The sequence below is a fragment of the Eretmochelys imbricata genome, chromosome 9, assembly GCF_965152235.1.
Source record: "Eretmochelys imbricata isolate rEreImb1 chromosome 9, rEreImb1.hap1, whole genome shotgun sequence".
Taxonomy (NCBI): domain Eukaryota; kingdom Metazoa; phylum Chordata; order Testudines; family Cheloniidae; genus Eretmochelys; species Eretmochelys imbricata.
Genome location: NC_135580.1, coordinates 74547974 through 74563934, shown reverse-complemented (window position 1 = coordinate 74563934; position 15961 = coordinate 74547974).

Here is a 15961-nt window from a genome sequence, read left to right as displayed (position 1 = left end):
CCCGCCCCTCCCGCCAGGGGGAGCGCCTGGTACAGAGAACAGCCCGCCTGAGGTGGGAGGGGAGGCCAATACAAGGAACAGCCGCGCTGCTGCGATGGGTGGGTGCCTGCCTCAGGAAACAGCCCCGCCCAGCTCGGAGCGCGAGGCCCAGGGAAGAGGCGGGGCACAGACGGGCGGAAGGCGGTGGGAGTCGTCTGCCTCCTCCCCAGCCTACGGGGGCGGGGCTGCGCCCCTCGCCTCCTTGTGGGAACGCCGCTGACCCGCAGCACGCCCTGCTGCGCCCCTTGGGGAGGGGGCGGGCTCTTCCTCCCGCCTGCCTGCCGCGGCCACGGGCGCTCCCGCGCAACCTGTGCTCAGCTGCGCTCATCACAGCGTGCCAGCGGCGGTTTGGCCGGCGTGCTGCTGCCGCCTTCGCCGCGCGCGAGCGCGAGCCCGGCCGGCATTGCCCTCGCCCCCCTCCCCTGCCAGGGAGCCGCCCCGCTTCCGCCGCGCGGCGCTGGTGATGGGTGGGGCAGGGTCGAAGTGTTTCACGCGCAGAGGCTAGCGGGGCCCGGCCTCCTGGGCCATGGGCAGGACTGGCTGCCTTGCAGCGTTCTCGGCCCTGCTTGGCTTGGGAGAGGAGCCTTGCACGGTGGCCATGGTGGCTATTCCTCCCTTGTCAGTCCCGGGGCTCCCACTGCCGCCTTTTGCTGAGGGTAGTCATGGCATGCGGACTCTTCCGTGGGGCAGTAAGTTCTCCTGGGAGGGCTGGCTCAGTCATTGGAGTCTGAAATAGCTGGGCTTTCCTAACGACTCCTTTGCCTTCTAGCAGGGGCAACTGACCCCTTCCTCCACTTTCTCCACAGAGAGAAGTCTGCTATGATGTTTTGTTTGTATCTTTCAGGTGAGACGCAACCAAAGCCCTGCCTGCTTTATGTGGGCATCAAAAGTCTTGGGGTACTTCTCGTACAAGTGAAGTGTTTTGTCTCACTATTTTCAGCCACCCCACCGCTTAAGGTTTCTACTGTTGTTAAGGTGGTGTTTCACCATCCCTGAGGTGGCTGTATCACCGTGCTGTATTCATATAAATCCTGAACCTGCAAAGAGCCACACTGATGCAGACCCTCACCTTCACCTGAAGACCCATTGAAATGACAGGAACACACTGCAGTCAATGAGACTACACATAAACATGAGGCACCATACCAACTCATCTGTTTGCAGGATTGGGGCTAGAGAAAAATAGTTAGAATCATTGACGGTCATGTAAAATTATTATTTGCTGCTTATATCGCAGCAGCACCCAGAAGCCCCAGTTGGGATTTGGGGCCTATTGTGCAGATTCAGACAGATACAAGCTCCTTGCTTCAAGAATTTACATTCTAAGACTCCCGATCCTAAAGAGATTTATGCAGGGGCTTAACTTTATGCACATGAATAGTACCAATAACTTTCATTGGAGTACTTGGGCATAAAACTTTGCAGTAATGGTGGCCAAAGAAAGCACGTGTTATATGTAGGGTCAGTGTAATAGGGATACAAGTAATGTGCATCAATAGTGTAAAGTGGCAGATTTGCATGTAGATTACAAATTTAGGTTTCAGAGCGGTAGCCATGTTAGTCTATATCAGCAAAAAGAACGAGGAGTACTTGTGGCACCTTAGAGACTAACAAATTTATTTGAGCATAAGCTTTCGTGGGCTAAAGCCCATTTCAATTTATGGTCAAATAAATTTGTTAAGAACAAGGAGTACTTGTGGCACCTTAGAGACTAACAAATTTATTTGACCATAAATTGAAATGGGCTTTAGCCCACGAAAGCTTATGCTCAAATAAATTTGTTAGTCTCTAAGGTGCCACAAGTACTCCTCGTTCTTATTACAAATTTAGAGATCATACACATTCAGAATTTATTTTTAGTGCATGTTAGTGAAAATGTTTTTAAGTACTCGGATACAATGTATAAAACAATATTCATATAAAGGAAAAATATTTCCAGATTTGTGCAAGCTGTAATAGTCTAAATTGAGAGAGATTAAATATCTTATTGGAACACACATTGAAAAATCGTAAAATATATTTTAAAAACTGTCTTGCAATGTATCCAGAATAAGGGATCTTCTCATAAAGGGACAAAGCTGCATCTCAGAGTGGGTTCAATTCTGTACTTGTTACACAGGCAAAACTAATTTAATGGAAGTTTTGCCTCTGAGGGCTGCAGGACTGAGTTCATATTGATTTTTCTGTGGGGTCTCAAATGAACAACTATTATATAGCTCCTAAAATAACTCTAATTTTTGATGAACCCTTCAACATCTAGCAAAATTTTAAAAGGGATGAACCCATACAGAATTCTTTTATATGGAATGGCGAGTCTACATGGTCTTTCTTGTTTGTTTTTTTTACTGTATGATTGAGTCCTTTAAGCTAGTAAAATATTTTGCTGTTTTAATATATATTTCTAGAAGATGTAATAACCCATGCATCAGTACTCAACATTTCAGATGGCCTAAACTGGGACCTAGGATATAATTAATCATCTCTATACCCTTTTCTTAGGGTTGAATGGAGTTTTCTGCTTGTGTAAGCAGAGGGAACTGTTATCCAGTATATAGCTTTTCTCCCACAGGAGAGAGAGATTTGTAGATTTTACTTTATTGTGAACTGCTGGAAGGTTTTTCAGTTGCTGTAAGATTATTCTGTGCTTTAGCCTTTCAGAGACCTTTACACAAAATCAGTAATTTTAAATCCATTAAACACAGATGCAAAAAAATACTGACAATATACCTAAATGCGTAGACTGTTGGTGCTTCATCAGTTGAGACTGAGCCGATCACAACATGTCTTCCAATCTTCTCTCGCTCTGGCCATCCTTCCCCATGCTTGTTCATATCTCCTTGTTAGGAAGTCAGCCCACATCTTTGAAGGCCGACCGCGTGGCCATTTCTGTTCTTGCGGATACCACTCAGATATAGCTGCGGTCCATCTGTTGTTGCTGAGTCAGGCCACGTGTCCCGCCCACCACATTTTGCTGAGCCTGCTTTCAACAACAATATACCTAAATATAACTGTTATAAATTTAATCCTGTTTGAGAGAGACAAAATTTCATTTTAATGAGATTATAAAACACACACACACAAATTATACAACAGGCAGTACAAGGCTATGTGTGATGTAAGCATTTTTATGTGTGGAAAATTCAAATGATTTTCTACTAGTTTTTTCTTTTGTGAGGATAATGAGAATATTTCCTACTGTGATATAATAAGATAATATGCCATCTACTGGCAAACCATGTAATATCTTAGTTGCATAAATTTAAACAGTGATTTTGAGATTTTTCAACTATATTTTCATGCTACCTGAAGTTTTTCAAAGTATAATTTTACTATTTCTAATCACAAGTTTTTGGCATATGTACTGAACACTTTGGCATACATTTGCTTGAGCACAAAATATCTTTCTAGCGGTATTAAAATACGTCTCTTTCAATTGTTCAGCAAAAATAACTCTCCCATTAGTGTTATAAGTTAAGCTTCTGTAAGAAGTTCCATCATGTCTTCCTTCAAATCGCTCCTCCAGACACATCTTTTCTGCAACACCTATAGGGAATTAGCCAATGAATAAAGCCTAGTTGAGGAGCTGATAGGAATAGCAGCATTCACTTTATTTTATTTATTTATAATTTCAAGAGCCAGATTTTCCAGTCCCCCCAATATCATTTTGTCCTACATACACTTATACAGCATAAAGAGAACCTAAAGTTCCTGAAGATTCCCATTGGGAAATTCCCCCTGTTCATTGTGCATTTCTGCTGGGATAAAACTGGTGGTGGTTCTGCTGCTTCCTACACCAGAACCATCCCCCTGTGTAAGGGAACAGGGTAGGCATAGTAGGAGAGGAAATGACAGGGGGCATGATAAGCAAAAGCTCCACTATAGCTAATTCTCGTCTGGCGTAAGGTACCTGAAGAACCTCATGGCATCTGCAGATGAGAATCAGAGAGCTTGGACTGGCTCCCTGAAAGCCTTCCTTCTCCATTGAAACCAGACAGAGAATCAAGCCCCAAATGTATATAATTGTATATATTATATCTCCCCCCCACCCTTTTTTTTTGTATGTCATTTGTTTTCTTAGTCCAGATCCTGTACTATTCTGGGCTGGCAACCAATGCAGAAGGGATCGATTTAGTGGGTCTACTAAAGACCTACTAAAATGGTGGCAGAGCACTCTCCGGTCGACCCTGGTACTCAGCTCTCCAAGAAGAGTAAGGGAAGTCGACCAGAGAGCATCTCCTGTCGACACAGCGCAGTGAAGACACCAGGGTAAGTTGACCTAAGCTACATCAACTCCAGCTACGTTATTCGTGCAGCTGGAGTAGCATAACTTAGGTTGATTTACTTCTGTAGTGAAGACAAGCCTTCAGTGTAGACTTCGCAGCCAAAGATTCTGATCCTGCAAACAATTATTCATATACTTAATTTTACATGTTCCCTTTGGAAGAAAAGGATTCCTCTCATGCTTAAAATTAACGACATCTGTGTTTGCAGGTGGAGGGTCTGGATTACAAATGCTTAGAGGCAGGGATCATGTCTTTCTATGTGGTGATCCAGTGTCAAACACAAAAGGGCCCCAATTTGATTGGGGCTCTCAGTACTACTGCAGTATAATTATTAAAACATAATAATATTCCCCATTCTTTCTAGAGGTTTGGATCTGAGTTGTAGAAATTCACTACACGTTTGGCATACCAATCTACATCCAAAGTTTGAAGTCATTTCATTCAAAAGTTGTTTGTTTGGTCTTTGTTTTGAGAAGGACATCTTCTATTATTTTAAAATCTTTATAAGGTGTTTGACAATATACATTTAATTCTCTCCTCCTTTAATAGTTAAAATATTTATTTGAATATCTTTTGCAAAAGCACAATAGCACCTCTTCCCGTCCTCTACTTCCCTTAATGTGTAGCGAGAACACTTTTCATGTCATTTTCACAAACTGTGGTCAAGTGTTGTACCTGGATCTTGATCCTATGCTAGCCAAAGGAACTACCTGATTGCAGAAGAAAGGGAGGTACTAGTTAGGAAGAGGACACTAAGATGCTCCTATATTCTTCAGCTACCAAAATTCTATTAAGGAAACATTTACCCCTTTAAATATAGCTTTAAAGTAAACCCTGGTAAAGAGAATAGTTTAGGAGTGTGAGAATTCATTCCCAGCTTGGAGGGCTGGAGTTCAGATATATGCCCCCTCCAATTTCATGTATTCTGGATAGAATAAGGTCCTTTTCTTTTCCTGACAATTTGATAATCACTCCCAAATTCTACTGGCCCTAGAAAATCTCAGCTTGGTTGGCAGGATGGCACACAAGCATATGTTATTCAGCTATCTGAATGGAAAGAGGATATAGTTAGAGAAAACAGCCAGTAGGCGGACAATATAATTATTCACTTCTACAGCGCTCTCCATTTGAGGATTTCAAAGTGGTGTACAAACTTTAATTAAGACTTATAACAAGCTTGTCACCTTATTTATGTCCATACATTTTGTATATAATAATCCTTAATCTTTTATGCTGCTGCTGCTTTCCCTTTATATATTCCCCTTCCTTCTCCAGTGAGCTTTTAACACTTGCTATGATAAAAATAAATAAAACAACCCCCATAAAAACCTCTACACTTGAGGACATCACAGAAAACTTTGTCTGGGAATTCCTTGTGCTGAGCCAGGGAGTCAAGACTCCAAATTTTGACACATTGCCTCTCTTATTCCCTGAGGACAGGGGAACCACAATGGTTTTTAAATGTGTCATATTATATAAACATTACCATGGCTTTCTCCTTTGGAATGATACAATATCTCTTAAATTCCCTGAAGAAGAAGAAGAAGAAGAAACAACGTTCTTGGATTAAAATACTCTTCCTTAATATAGAATGAAACATGTCAAAGGTCCTTTTCTGTTCTGGACTGAGAATAGGTTCACAGCTGCTATTTCTATACTTTGTATCAAATAACCAGAAATATATATATATATATATATATATGTGTATATAAAAATACGTTAATATGCACACTTGTGGCCACATTAAAAAAAAAAAGTAGTTTACAGTAGTAGAAGTTTGCCTAGGTATACAAGTTCATGATGGAGCTGAAGCTTAAGAGGTCTGTATTCAATAAGTGGAATGGAAAAGTGTAAAGGGGAGGGATGGTAAAGAAGAAAAAAGGATCAGTGAATTTTTAAAATTAATTGTGGTAATTTTTTTTCTTTCACTGTAGACAGTCCCTGGGGTTTGTTTTACAGTGTAGAAAAGCAAACCGAGACGCATAGACTATGAGGGAGAGAAGGTAGGTGAAGGGGAATTAATAGTAAAAGCTACCTATCACGAAAGCCATGGGACATCCTTGAAGCTAGCAGCTATATATCATGATTTTTGTTTTGAACTTTAGCTTGATGTTTTGGACAAAAATGCATATGTAAATATACACAGTGCGCTTGGTTGCTTAAGACAGGAGCTGAGTGACTTACTCCAAAGGACTCTTTATACTATTTACTCACGTCCCTGCTACTGCCTTTCATGGGAACATAAGCCCACTGTGACTAACTGTATTCCTTATTGTGACGCAGACATGCTCTGGCAGGTGTGTTACATCTGTGTCTGACCATTTTCTTGATATTACACTGAAGGGGTTAATACCGTGTGTTCTCTGCTGAGAGCTAAGAACTAGCTGGTTGTCACACTTACTGTAAGGTTTCAGAGTAACAGCCGTGTTAGTCTGTATTCGCAAAAAGAAAAGGAGTACTTGTGGCACCTTAGAGACTAACCAATTTATTTGAGCATGAGCTTTCGTGAGCTACAGCTCACTTCATCAGATGCATACCGTGGAAACTGCAGCAGACTTTATATATACACAGAGAATATGAAACAGTACCTCCTCCCACCCCACTGTCCTGCTGGTAATAGCTTATCTAAAGTAATCATCAGGTTAGGCCATTTCCAGCACAAATCCAGGTTTTCTCACCCTCCACCCCCACGCACAAATTCACTCTCCTGCTGGTGATAGCCCATCCAAAGTGACAACTCTTTACACAATGTGCATGATAATCAAGTTAGGCCATTTCCTGCACAAATCCAGGTTCTCTCACTCCCTCACCCCCCTCCAAAAACCCACCCCCATACACACACAAACTCACTCTCCTGCTGGTAATAGCTCATCCAAACTGACCACTCTCCAAGTTTAAATCCAAGTTAAACCAGAACATCTGGGGGGGAGGCGGGGGGTAGGAAAAAACAAGAGGAAATAGGCTACCTTGCATAATGACTTAGCCACTCCCAGTCTCTATTTAAGCCTAAATTAATAGTATCCAATTTGCAAATGAATTCCAATTCAGCAGTTTCTCGCTGGAGTCTGGATTTGAAGTTTTTTTGTTTTAAGATAGCAACCTTCATGTCTGTGATTGCGTGACCAGAGAGATTGAAGTGTTCTCCGACTGGTTTATGAATGTTATAATTCTTGACATCTGATTTGTGTCCATTTATTCTTTTACGTAGAGACTGTCCAGTTTGACCAATGTACATGGCAGAGGGGCATTGCTGGCACATGATGGCATAAATCACATTGGTGGATGTGCAGGTGAACGAGCCTCTGATAGTGTGGCTGATGTTATTAGGCCCTGTGATGGTGTCCCCTGAATAGATATGTGGGCACAATTGGCAACGGGCTTTGTTGCAAGGATAAGTTCCTGGGTTAGTGGTTCTGTTGTGTGGTATGTGGTTGTTGGTGAATATTTGCTTCAGGTTGCGGGGCTGTCTGTAGGCAAGGACTGGCCTGTCTCCCAAGATTTGTGAGAGTGTTGGGTCATCCTTTAGGATAGGTTGTAGATCCTTAATAATGCGTTGGAGGGGTTTTAGTTGGGGGCTGAAGGTGACGGCTAGTGGCGTTCTGTTATTTTCTTTGTTAGGCCTGTCCTGTAGTAGGTAACTTCTGGGAACTCTTCTGGCTCTATTAATCTGTTTCTTTACTTCCGCAGGTGGGTATTGTAGTTGTAAGAAAGCTTGACAGAGATCTTGTAGGTGTTTGTCTCTGTCTGAGGGGTTGGAGCAAATGCGGTTGTATCGCAGAGCTTGGCTGTAGACGATGGATCGTGTGGTGTGGTCAGGGTGAAAGCTGGAGGCATGTAGGTAGGAATAGCGGTCAGTAGGTTTCCGGTATAGGGTGGTGTTTATGTGACCATTGTTTATTAGCACTGTAGTGTCCAGGAAGTGGATCTCTTGTGTGGACTGGACCAGGCTGAGGTTGGTGGTAGGATGGAAATTGTTGAAATCATGGTGGAATTCCTCAAGGGCTTCTTTTCCATGGGTCCAGATGATGAAGATGTCATCAATGTAGCGCAAGTAGAGTAGGGGGTTTAGGGGACGAGAGCTGAGGAAGCGTTGTTCTAAATCAGCCATAAAAATGTTGGCATACTGTGGGGCCATGCGGGTACCCATAGCAGTGCCGCTGATCTGAAGGTATACATTGTCCACAAATGTGAAATAGTTATGGGTAAGGACAAAGTCACAAAGTTCAGCCACCAGGTTAGCCGTGACATTATCGGGGATAGTGTTCCTGACGGCTTGTAGTCCATCTTTGTGTGGAATGTTGGTGTAGAGGGCTTCTACATCCATAGTGGCCAGGATGGCGTTTTCAGGAAGATCTTCAATCCACCGTGTTACAGGTGGAGATTCTCTGTCATGGGGGTAGCTCATGAAAGGGGGATCCCAGCTCTCTGGGCTGGGCAAGTGCTGCAAGGACTGATCTTTGGGTGAGCAATACCCTATTAGACTAAGAAGTAACTTGTTTATAAGTATAGGCTATAGATTGTCTTACATTTTTGTTTTACTTGAAACCTTATGTTTCAAAACCATTATATTTGCCTTAATTTGAATCTCTAACTCAAGCTCTGTTAAATAATCTTCAGTTTGGTTTTACTATAGGCACATCTAAATGCCTTATGCTAAGGAGAGTGCTGAAGAGAGGTGAAACCAGGGGACAGGCATGCACTGCTTCCACAGAGGCTGCAGATCAGTACATTGCAGGTGTCCAGAAGATAAAGTAGCATGTATGCATTGCTAACCTGCTTAGAGAAAGAGGCGGGGTTGTGGATCTCAGAGCTGCATGCCTGAATTTCTAATAGCCAGAGGCTGGAGCATGGATAGGACTTGCTCCTGCTGTTAGCAGGTGGTAGTGATTGCCCTTGGCACCTCAGCTAGTCCCAGAATGTGTCTCACTTATTATATGAGATGAAATATCTGTTCTTCTACTCCATCCAAACCATACACTTGCCAATTTATTATAGCACAGGTAGGTGAGGAGAAGTTGGAAAGAGTAAAGGTTGTCTAGTGATTAATGGCACTAGTCTAGGATGTGGGTTCAGTTCCCTGTTCTGCCACAGACTTCCTGTGTAATCTTGAGCAAGTCATTTAGCCCCTTGGTGCCTCAGTTTGTCATATATAAAATGGGGATAATAGCCCTACCTGTAGGAGGATAAATACATAGAAGGTTGAGATGCTCAGGTACTGTTTCTACCGACTTGTGTCTCCGACATAAATAGATACAGTAGCGATTTGGAAGATATGTATTAGGTCACTGAGCCCATTGGCTTGTAAGGGTATGGTCCTGAAAGAGAGAATTTTAAAGTAATGGCAAAAAACTACATCTCTTTTCCAAATGTTGGCACTTGCCCACCTTTTTCTCAAAGTAATTAGTAGTGCTCGGCTTCTGCTAGATGCCTCTTTTCTCTGAAGTTTCAGATAGCCCAAGTATCAAGAAAATTCCCTTTTCATCTCTGTTTGGCTAAGATAGTATGCCAATTCTTTCTAGATGGAGGCCTAGCCACCATCATCAATGCCTTTGTTATCTTAAAGCGATGCCCACTCCAACTTACTCTATCTGGGACTAACTTTGATGTACTTAAAAGCTTCAGGTAGTGTAGAATGTAGCTGTCTGCCTTTTAGGTAGGACAGATCAAAAGGATCATGTTGCTTCTTTGCTGTATATTCTACACTGCCTGCCAATTCACTTCTGGATGAAATTCAAGTAACTTTCTACTGTCTGTAAGCCTTAAAAGGGTCCCAGTTACTTCACAGACCAGCTCTTTTCCAGAATGCCACCATGACAAGGGTACTCAGAAAGAATTGTTTTAGCTGTCTATTCCAAGGTTGAAACACATAGTAGGCAACATTGGATACATTTGCCTCCAGAGCATGACCTCTCTGAAAAAACGTGATGCTGAACCTGGATACATTTACAGTAAAAGGCTAAACATATCACCTTGTTCAGAGTTTTGCGCCTCAAATGACTATATGGGTCTTGGAATCTCAGGGCACTTATTGTTCAAGTTGCCATTTGCCATCTATAATGTTTGCTAGGGAGCTGGACCAGCCACTGTGGAAGTTTAGGAAGTTATATTAAAGATCTTTATGGAACCCTTTAGTATTGTGAAATGCACCCATGCCACGATACTGAGCATCCTTGAAATTAAAAATAAATAATATCAGTTAACAGTGTAATGCCTAACTTTGATCTTTTTGTAGAGTTTAAGGCCAGAAAGGACCATTAGACCATCTAATACGACCTCCTATACAGGATACCCCTATACTAAGCCCAAAGACTTTAGACTAAAGCATTTCAATCGTCAGTGGACTAAACTATGTGTCACAAGTAGAAAGCTTGTGACCAAGCTGCCCCAAACTGCAATGGCAGGGAATTGATTAGGTGAGGCATACTCAGAGGATCTCAGCAGATGAACCATGCCCCAAGCTACAAAGGAAGGCAAAAAAAAAAGGCGGGGGGGGGTCCCTGCCAATTTGTCCTGGAGCACATTCCGTCTCAACCCCAAATCCAGTAATCAGTATGAGCATAAAGCAAGACACACCAGCCATGTATCTAGAAAGAAGATTCTCTGTATCACCTTAGCAAACTGTTCCATCTGGTCTGGTGTCACATCTCTAGCTGTGGCCAATCACTGATGCTTCAGAGGAAGGTTTAAAAAAAAATGCCAGAACACATCTAGTCAATTGTGCATCAGGAAAAAAAAATCCTTTCTGACCCCTGTAGGTAACCTGCTGAAGCCCTGAAGCATAAAGATGTAATTTTTCTCATGATCTTAAATGCAGAGCTGAAAGTTTTCTGAGCATGTTGAGGGTAATGCAGACAAGTACAATATTTTCCAAATGTTCTAATTACAAAACCCCCAGCTATTATAAAATATTACTTAAGTAATAACAACAACAACAAGTAGCTACTTGGATCTAAGAACACAACTTGTCCCAATATTCCCCTGTCCCACAATCTTTTGCCTAGTGTAAAACAACCCTTCATCAATCATTCTTATCCCACCTGACTTATACTGTCCTTTCAGACTTACCCTTGCCCTCTGAAATTTGTAAGATAAGTACATGCAAAGGTCAAAATAACATTACGAGAAGGTTTTAAAATCCAGTTTCTTATTCAAGGGTTCAGTTTTCAATAATCTCATAAGCATATGTTATTTTGACCTTTGCATATAATTTTGCAAAAGTATTGGGGAGTGACTCTGGGCAAACAGAACAGCTGTTAGGCAGTTGTGCCTCAGGGACCCCTTGGTGACAGCTGGCAGATGGCACATAGGTGTATAGGGTTTTATAGGGATCCCCAAGGTTTGATATCTGCATAACAGTTTACCAAAGGGTGGCATGTGAAGTCTCTACCAGGAGCCAGTTCCCACTGATTATCATAATCAGTTGCAAAATGTATAGATAATATTAAGGAGTTATGTATGTATGTTGAATATTATGTTCTTAAGGTCTTGGTGTTAAGGCAGGTCACCAAGAAGAGACGTACCTCGGAGATGTTCCTTTCAGGGAAGAAGTAACCACCTAATCCCTGGCTTGGCCATTTGTGTATTGTATGCCTATTTGCATACTGAGCCAAGTGAGAATTGACAGATTATAAAATCTCCAAGAAGGGAAATCTACAGGAAGAAACAAACAGCAGGGGGTGTCCTGTTTATGAGCAAAGATAAAGAACTGATCTGGTACATCTTGCAGAGTAATGAGACACACTGAATCCATCATCTAGGAGGCAAACTGACAGCATCCATGTCTCATGAAAGAAAGATCAGAGCCCGTCTGGCTGTAAAGCACTGCAAGCATTTTGGGTGAGCAATACTTTATTAGACATGAGAGTATCTTGTTATGTAAGTCAAGACTCTGGAATGAATGTTATAATTTGATTTTCTGTATAACCATTTGTTTCCAATACTTCTACTTGCTACTACTTGAACCTCTATGCTTTGTTAAATATTTTTTTTCACTATAAACAAGTCAGGGTGCTGTGAATTAAGCAAAGCAGTGATCTGAGGTGTACTGCTTTTTTGGAAGCAGTGGATTAGTAAAAACAGAGTGTGCCGTTGAACTAGGGGTTAAATGTTCCAGGGAGATGCTTAGGGGGCTCCAGATTTGGAGTGTGCCTATTGCTAACCTGTAGAGTAACAGCAGTCCTATGAGGGCTAGAACGGAGTACTTGTATTGCCGGAGGCTGATGGAGTTGGGGAGCTGACCCACAGCAGGAACAGACAAGGCTTCCTCAAGCTAAGGGCAGGTGGTAAGGAAGTGCCTCACAATGTTCCAGCATTCAGTAATGTCTCTGAAATAGCTTTTAATAGTGTCTCTGAAATAGCAATTAAAGTATGTTATACTGAGACAGGAAGTGTTAGCCAGGATTTGGGGTTTATTCCTTGTTTTCTTAGTGAAGCATTCAATCCAATATTTAGATGCAAATGTCTAGCTTCCTAAAGTTTGGGACAAGTTTTAGACACTAAGTTTTGGCTTCTCCCCATATAAAGACCAGAGAGATTTGCAAAATTTTAATCTAACTCAGTTTGGTTTTCAAACATCTCAAAAATATAGGGGGATATGGATCCATGGCCTTACTTCAGGGGCTCCTCTGTTATGTGGCTCACAAAGGGATCTTTAACTTCCACCTAGACAGCTATCAGAGATGGACGGAGAGGAACTCAGTTTAGTATCTTACCTGACAATCTGAACAACTAACGGTGCACTCCATTGTACTACAGAAGAGCTTTGCTTGTTTTCCACATAATTTATACTTGAGGCCAAAGTTTTAAGTGCATATACCACATTTGAACAGGCAAACAAACATTTGCATGTATAGAATGGATTGTCAACTGCTTGAGTGCATATTGAATATTGGTATTGACAATCACATGTGTAATTGTTCAAATGCAGAATTCATAGACATCAGGTCTAGACAATTTTACTCGCTGCTTGAGTAAATTGTTTGTGTACATTCAATTATAATAATTAATTTGGACCAAGATAAGGTCCACGCTGCCAAGATTTAGGAATACAGTAGAGACCTTGTGATTGGTTTCATCTAATAATTTTTGATAGAAAGCCCACACAAATCCACTAATCACCCAAAAAGATTTTAGGGCACAGTAGTAATACATAAATTCATTATGGGAATGCTTGGTAAAGGTGTCTCAGCTCACCTTGGACAACTTCAACAATTACTGAAATAAACAGAACCAGAAAAAGGACAGTAGTTGGTATTTGGAAAGGGCACACTCATAATTATATACTCTAGTCATGTCTTTCTAACATAATAGTGAAAATACAGCAGTACTTGGTAGCTCAGAGCATAAAATAGATGAGTGGTAGGAAGCTGATCAGAATCTTGAGTTTTACAAACAGAAAATAATCTATTTGGTATAATCTGGGGGAAAGAATAATCAATCTCCTTCTATAAATGTCCAAAAGCCAAAGCTATTACAACAAACAAGAAATGCATCCCAGCAAGCCTCATGCCTGATGTATTTGCTTTGGAGCACCTGCATTACTGTAATTGTCTGGGCTTCATAATTAATGAGAACTGTTGGAACATATCAAAACCCCCAAGCTTCAGCTTCCACTGACTGATATAGCTAACTTCCAACTCAGGAAACACAAAGATGGACAGCACAGAATTGGTAAGCAGTTGTGTATTAGATGACCACATTGCAATTTTGGAGGACATTCCATTTACTAGCCCAAAATACATGGTTGTGCAAGAGCAAACATAAAAAAACCAGACAAAATCATTTGAGATTCTAGAAAGCTTTGTTTTTGTTGACTAACGTAAAACAGGACATTGAAATAAGCAAATGGGAAATAGTAACTGTGTTGGTTCGGTAGGCAAAGAATAAAACATGAAAATAACTGTTCTTTAATTAACTTTGGCCTCAGATGCTATGTATAGACAGGTTTCAGAGTAGCAGCCATGTTAGTCTGTATCCACAAAAAGAACAGGAGTACTTGTGGCACCTTAGAGACTAACAAATTTATTTGAGCATAAGCTCACGAAAGCTTATGCTCAAATAAATTTGTTAGTCTCTAAGGTGCCACAAGTACTCCTGTTCTTTTTATGTATGGACAGGATCTCTAGCTGTGGTTGAGATTAAGTTAATGCAGCTGAGGAAGATGGGGTTGGGAGGCGGGGCACAAAGGTGGCTTCGTGATTTATTTGTGGCTTCCTGATTCTGGAGTTCAGGGGACTGAATCATCCTCCAGCTTGACTGTGAGCAGCCTCAGACTGCACATTTGCTGAATTGCTAAGCATTAATGTTTTAAGGCACTTTATTTAAGATAAATATTTGTAAGTGAACATACTCTGTTTTTTGTTTGCAGTCTTGCTGTAGCCATGTTGGTCCCATGATAAGAGAGACAAGGTGGGTGAGGCAATATCATTTACTGGCCCAACTTCTGTTGGTGAGAGAGACAAGCTTTCAAACTTACACAGAGCTCTTCTTCAGGTCGGGGAAAGGTACTGAGGGCAGGTCTACACTTAAAACACTGCATCGGCATAGCTGCACTGAGCGACGTAGTTATACCATAGGTTTCAGAGTAGCAGCCATGTTAATCTGTATTTGCAAAAAGAAAAAGAAGTACTTGTGGCACCTCAGAGACTAACAAATTTATTTGAGCATAAGCTTTCGTGAGCTACAGCTCACTTCATCGGATGCATAGTAACTCTGTAGTGTAGACCACAGCTTAGAGCAGTGGTTCTCAACCTGTGGCCCAATCAGCATACCGCTGTGGTCCATGTGACATCCTCAGGGCCATGCAGGTAGTATATATAGCCTGTGGATGGGGCCCACGTTACACCGAGAGCTGCATATGCAGCGTACAATGGTAAATAGGTTTAGAACCACTGGTTTAGAATGTCATGGCTAAATACAAGATGGACCAGATTGTTAAACATAGGGAGTTCATTTTGAATGGTCTCTTGTACTGTGTTAAGTGGGCAGTTAACACTTTCTGCAGTCATAGGACAAAGGAGGGTAAGTGGGTTACAGACCTTTCTAATGAGGTATAAATCCAGTGTCTTTACTGTCTATGATTTTTAGTATCCAACAACGTTATGATTTAAGGTCCCAGCTCATTTTTTGAAAGTGTTGTGCAGATTTCCTTTGAGGATGAGGACTGGGGAGTCAGCTATGGTGTTATGGAGGTGAGGGTGTTTATCATCCTAGCCGTGGACCTATGTCTCTATTGGTGCAAAAACTACCCCAGGCATACCAAGAAATCTTATCTACAGCCAGGCACTCAGATACCACAGAATATGCTCCAAAGAGAAAGTCCTTAACACACTTAAAATCACCTCTAGCAAATAAGGACACACGACCAGAGAAGTAGATCACATCATGGAATGGGCCACCCAAGTACCCCGAGAGAGTATTAATATGGCGCAAAAAAATCAAACCTCCAACTGCACGCCCCTTGTTGTCACCTGCCACCCCTCACTGCAACCCCAAAGGGGTATCATTAAACAATTACAACCAATGGGACCACCTCCTGAAAGAAATCTTTCCTGAACCCCCTCCTTTTCTGGCCTTGAAACAAATCCTGAACGCTGGAGCTTATTCCAATGATGAGCTTGTCCACAGACCAGGACACACAT